The 6,485-nt window shown below is 39.7% G+C and overlaps 1 non-coding gene across 1 annotated transcript; it reads left to right on the forward strand.

Moving 5' to 3' along the window:
• Window positions 1-5,175: 5,175 nt before the first annotated feature.
• Window positions 5,176-5,283, forward strand: LOC112724713 (small nucleolar RNA R71). The gene has a single exon (XR_003163862.1). It is a non-coding gene; the product is annotated as a small nucleolar RNA R71 (small nucleolar RNA).
• The last annotated feature ends 1,202 nt before the right edge of the window (window positions 5,284-6,485 follow it).

The following is a 6,485-nucleotide window of genomic DNA, read 5'->3' on the forward strand; positions in this document are numbered from 1 at the left end:
CGGTCATCTCACGGGAAAATGATCCAATGCCCTGTCACGGCACGGCTAATCGTCTGGAGGCATCACCCTTGTCAATGGCTTCATCTTATCCTCTCAGTGAATAATATGCTCACGCACCCTGTCACGGCACGGCTATTCATCTGTCGGTTCTCGATCATGCTGGAATAGGATTTACTATCCTTTTGCGTCTGTCACTAACGCCCTGCAATCGCGAGTTAGGAGCTCGTCACAGTCATTCAATCATTGAATCCTACTCGGAATACCACAGACAAGGTTTAGACCTTCCGGATTCTCTTGAATGCCGCCATCATTCTAGCTTACGCCACGAAGATTCCGGTTAGGAGATCTAAGAGATACTCATTCTAGCTTATTTCATGTAGAACAGAAGTGTTTGTCAGGCACGCGTTCATAAGGGAGAAGGATGATGATCGTCACACATAATCATCACCTTCATCACGTTCTTGGGTGCGAATGGATATCTTAGAAGTGAAATAAGAAGAATTGAATAGAAAATAGTAGTACTTTGCATTAATCTTTGAGGAACAGCAGAGCTCCACACCTTAATCTATGGAGTGTAGAAACTCTACCGTTAAAAATACATAAGTGAAGGTCCAGGCATGGCCGAGATGGCCAGCCCTCTAAAACGTGATCAAAGGATCATAAGATAATCCAAAGATGCCTAATACAATAGTAAGAGGTCCTATTTATAATAAACTAGCTACTAGGGTTTACATGAGTAAGTATTTGATGTATAAATCCACTTCCGGGGCCCACTTGGTGTGTGTTTGGGCTGAGCTTAAGTGTAGCACGTGCAGAGGCCATTTGTGGAGTTGAACGCCAGTTTTTGTGCCAGTTTGGGCGTTCAACTCTGGTTTTGGATCCTTTTCTGGCGCTGGACACCAGATTTGGGCAGAGAGCTGGCGTTGAACACCAGTTTACGTCATCTATTCTTGGCCAAAGTATGGACTATTATATATTGCTGGAAAGCCCTGGATGTCTACTTTCCAACGCAATTAGAAGCGCGCCATTTCAAGTTCTGTAGCTCCAGAAAATCCACTTTGAGTGTAGGGAGGTCAGAATCCAACAGCATCAGCAGTCCTTTTTCAACCTCTGAATCTGATTTATGCTCAAGTCCCACAATTTCAGCCAGAAAATACCTGAAATCATAGAAAAATACACAAACTCATAGTAAAGTCTAGAAATGTGAATTTAACACAAAATCTATTAAAAACATCCCTAAAAGTAACTAGATCCTACTAAAAATATACTAAAAACAATGTCAAAAAGCGTATAAATTATCCGCTCATCACAACACCAAACTTAAATTGTTGCTTGTCCCCAAGCAACTGAAAATTAAATAGGATAAAAAGAAGAGAATATACTATAAATTCCAAACTATCAATGAAACATAGCTCCAATCATATGAGCGGGACTTATAGCTTTTTGCCTCTTGAATAGTTTTGGCATCTCACTTTATCCGTTGAGGTTCAGAATGATTGGCATCTATAAGAACTTCAGATTTCGAATAGTGTTATTGACTCTCCTAGTTCAGTATGATGATTCTTGAACACAGCTTCTTTATGAGTCTTGGCCGTGGCCCTAAGCACTTTGTTTTCCAGTATTACCACCGGATACATAAATGCCACAGACACATAATTGGGTGAACCTTTTCAGATTGTGACTCAGCTTTGCTAGAGTCCCCAATTAGAGGTGTCCAGGGTTCTTAAGCACACTCTTCTTTTGCTTTGAACCTTGACTTTAACCGCTCAGTCTCAAGTTTTCACTTGACACCTACACGCCACAAGCACATGGTTAGGGACAGCTTGGTTTAGCCGCTTAGACCAGGATTTTATTCCTTTAGGTCCTCCTATCCACTGATGCTCAAAGCCTTGGGATCCTTTTTATTTGCCCTTGCCTTTTGGTTTTAAGGGTTATTAGCTTTTTCTGCTTGCTTTTTCTTTTTCTTTCTATTTTTTTTTCGCCTATTTTTTTTCTTTTTTTCTTCTCTTTTTTTTTTTTTTTTTTTTTTGCAAGTTTTGTTCTTTGCTGCTTTTTCTTGCTTCAAGAATCATTTTTATGATTTTTCAGATTATCAAATAACATGTCTCCTAGTCATCATTCTTTCAAGAGCCAACATATTTAACATTCTTAAACAACAACTTCAAAAGACATATGCACTGTTCAAGCATTCATTCAGAAAACAAGAAGCATTGTCACCACATCAATATAATTAAGCTAAGTTCAAGGATAAATTCGAAACTCATGTACTTCTTGTTCTTTTGAATTAAAACATTTTTCATTTAAGAGAGGTGATGGATTCATAGGACATTCACAACTTTAAGACAAAGTTACTAACTACTAATGATCATGTAATGAAGACACAAACACAGATAAGTACATAGCATAGAAAACGAAAACAGAAGAAATAAGAACAAGGAATGAGTCCACCTTAGTGATGTCCTTGAGCTCTTCTATGTCTCTTCCTTGCCTTGGCTGCTCCTCCTTCATTGCTTTTAGATCTTCTCTGATTTCATGAAGGATGATGGAGTGCTCTTGATGTTCCACCCTTAGTTGCTTCCAATAATTGTGTGGACGAAAATGTATCCCCTGAGGTATCTCAGGGATCTCTTGATTTGCAGTCAAATGTTCTACCACTGAGCTATAGACCCTTGATGGAAGCTTTTGTCTTCCCTTTCCTCTTTCTAGAGGTTTCTCTGGCCTTAGGTGCCATCAATGGTTATGGAAAAAACAAAAAAGCTATGCTTTTACCACACCAAACTTAGAATGTTGCTCGCCCTCGAGCAAAAGAAGAAAGAATAGAAGAATAAGAAGATATGGAGGAGATGGATGGGGGTGTGTATTCGGCCATATGGGTGGGATTGGGTGGGAGAGAGATGTTGAATTTTTGAAGGTAGTGGGTGTATGGATGTGAGTGGTAAATGGAAAAAAAGAAGGGATGATCATGAATGGAAAGAGAGATGATGAGGTAGGTGGGGATCCTGTGGGGTCCACAGATCCAGAGATGATCTTGTGGGGTCCACAGATCCTGAGGTGTCAAGGCATTTACATCCCTGCACCAATTTAGGCATGTAAAATGCCCTTGCACACAACTCTGGGCGTTCAGCGCCAGGTTGGTGCCCATTTTGGGCGTTCAACGCCCCTTTGCTGCCATTTCTGGCGTTGAACGCCAGAACCATGCTTGTTCTGGGCGTTCAACGCCAGGATGCTCCCATTCTGGGCATTCAGTGCCAGAACTATGCTCTGTTCTGGCGTTTGAACGCCAGACAGATGCTCCTCCAGGGTGTGATTTTTCTTCTGCTGTTTTTGATTCCGTTTTCAATTTTTATATTTATTTTGTGACTCCACATGATCATGAACCTAAGAAAACATGAAAAACAATAAAAATAAGAATTAGATAAACATTGGGTTGCCTCCCAACAAGCGCTTCTTTAATGTCAATAGCTTGACAGTGAGCTCTCATGGAGCCTCACAGATGTGCAGAGCTTTGTTGAGACTCTCCAACACCAAACTTAGAGTTTGGATATGGGAGTTCAACACCAAACTTAGAGTTTGGTTGTGGCCTCCCAACACCAAACTTAGAGTTTGACTGTGGGGGCTCTGGTTGACTCTGCTTTGAGAGAAGCTTTTTCTGCTTCCTCTCCATGGTTGCAGAGGGAGATCCTTGAGTTTTAAACACAAGGGAGTTCTCATTCCATTGAAGAACTATTTCACCTCTGTCAACATCAATCACAGCTCTTGCTGTGGCCAGAAAAGGTCTTCCTAGGATGATGGATTCATCCTCTTCCTTTCCAGTATCCAGGACTATGAAATCAGCAGGGATGTAAAGGCCCTCAACCTTTACTAATACATCCTCTACTTGTCCATAAGCCTGTTTTCTTGAGCTGTCTGCCATCTCTAGTGAGATTTTAGCAGCTTGCACCCCATAGATTCCCAGTTTCTCTATTACAGAGAGGGGCATGAGGTTTATACCTGAACCAAGGTCACACAGAGCTTTAAAGATCATGGTGCCTATGGTACAAGGTATTATGAACTTTCCAGGATCCTGTCTCTTCTGTGGCAATGTCAGTTGATCCAGATCACTTAGTTCATTGATGAACAAGGGAGGTTCAACTTCCCAAGCATCAATGCCAAATAATTTGGCATTCAGCTTCATGATTGCACCAAGAAACTTGGCAGTTTGCTCTTCAGTAACATCCTCATTCTCTTCAGAAGAGGAATACTCATCAGAGCTCATGAAGGGTATAAGGAGGTTCAATGGAATCTTTATGGCCTCTAGATGAGCCTCAGAGTCCTTTGGTTCCTCAGAGGGAAGCTCCTTATTGATCACTGGACGTCCTAGGAGGTCTTCCTCCTTGGGATTCACGTCCTCTCCTCTCCTCAGAGGTTCGGCCATGGCGCTTATGTCAATGGCCTTGCACTCTCCTTTTGGGTTCTCTTCTGTATTGCTTGGGAGAGTATTAGGAGGGATTTCAGTGATCCTTTTACTCAGCTGGCCCACTTGTGCTTCCAGATTTCTAATGGAAGACCTTGTTTCATTCATGAAACTTACAGTGGCCTTAGATAGATCAGAGACTAGATTTGCTAAATTAGAAGCATTTTGTTCAGAGTTCTCTGTCTGTTGCTGAGTTGATGATGGAAAAGGTTTGCTATTGCTAAACCTGTTTCTTCCACCATTATTAAAGCCTTGTTGGGGCTTTTGATCCTTCCATGAGAAATTTGGATGATTTATCCATGTTGAGTTATAGGTGTTTCCATAAGGTTCACCTAAGTAATTCACCTCTGCTATTGCAGGGTTCTCAGGATCATAGGCTTCTTCTTCAGAAGATGCCTCTTGAGTACTGTTGGATGCAGCTTGCATTCTATGCAGACTCTGAGAAATCATATTGAAACTTGCTGAGTCAATATTTTGTTTTGAGCCAATATGGCATTCAGAGTATCAACCTCAAGAACTCCCTTCTTCATAGGCGTCCCATTACTCACAGGATTCCTTTCAGAAGTGTACATGAACTGGTTATTAGCAACCATGTCAATGAGTTCTTGAGCTTCTGCAGGCGTTTTCTTTAGGTGAATGGATCCACCTGCAGAGGTGTCCAATGACATCTTTGATAGCTCAGATAAACCATCATAGAATATATCCAGGATGGTCCATTCTGAAAGCATGTCAGAAGGACACTTTTTGGTCAACTGTTTGTATCTTTCCCAAGCTTCATAGAGGAATTCACCTTCTTTCTGTCTGAAGGTTTGAACATCAGCTCTAAGCTTGCTCAGCTTTTGAGGAGGAAAGTACTTGGCTAAGAAAGCCGTGACCAGCTTATCCCAAGAGTTCAGGCTGTCTTTGGGTTGAGAATCCAACCATAATCTAGCTCTGTCTCTTACAGCAAAAGGGAAAAGCATGAGCCTGTAGACTTCAGGATCTACTCCATTAGTCTTAACAGTATCACATATCTGCAAGAATTCAGTTAAGAACTGAAAGGGATCTTCAGATGGAAGTCCATGAAACTTGCAGTTTTGCTGCATCAGAGAAACTAATTGAGGTTTCAGCTCAAAGTTGTTTGCTCCAATGGCAGGAATGGAGATGCTTCTTCCATGTAAATTGGAATTAGGTGCAGTGAAGTCACCAAGCATCTTCCTTATATTATTATTATTTTCGGCTGCCATCTCCTTTTCCTGTTCGAAAATTTCTGAAAGGTTATCTCTGGATTGTTGTATTTTTGCTTCTCTTAATTTTTTTCTTCAGAGTCCTTTCAGGTTCTGGATCTGCTTTAACAAGAATGTTTTTGTCCTTGCTCCTGCTCATATGACAAAGAAGAAGGCACAGAAAAATAATAATAATAATGGAGATCCTTTATACCACAGTATAGGGATCCTTGTGTTAGTAGAAGAAAAGAAGGGAAGAAAATCTGAACTCAGAGAGAGAGGGGGTTCGGATTTTTGGAGAGTTGAAGGAAAGATGTTAGGACATCAATAAACAAATAGAAGAAGATGAGAGGGGGAAGTGAATTTTCAAAAACAATTTTTGAAAAAGAGTCAGTGATTTTTGAAAATAGTTTTTGAAAAAGGTTAGTATTTTTTTCGAAATTTTTTTTAAATAAAAAATAAAAATAATTAGTTAATAAAAAAGAAATTTTTGAAAAAGAGGGAAGATATTTTCGAAAATTAGAGAGAGAGAGTTAGTTAGGTAGTTTTGAAAAAGATAAGAAACAAACAAAAAGTTAGTTAGTTAGTTGAAACAAATTTTGAAAAGATAAGAAGTTAGGAAGTTAGAAAAGATATTTTGAAAAGATATTTTTGAAAAAGGTAAGATAAGAAGATATTTTTGAAAAGATATGATAGGAATTAGTTTTTGAAAAAGATTTGATTTTTAAAATCTCAATTAATGACTTGATTCACAAGAAATCACAAGATATGATTCTAGAACTCAAAGTTTGAATCTTTCTTAACAAGCAAGTAACAAACTTCAAATT

The sequence above is a fragment of the Arachis hypogaea genome, chromosome 11, assembly GCF_003086295.3.
Source record: "Arachis hypogaea cultivar Tifrunner chromosome 11, arahy.Tifrunner.gnm2.J5K5, whole genome shotgun sequence".
NCBI classification, from domain to species: domain Eukaryota; kingdom Viridiplantae; phylum Streptophyta; class Magnoliopsida; order Fabales; family Fabaceae; genus Arachis; species Arachis hypogaea.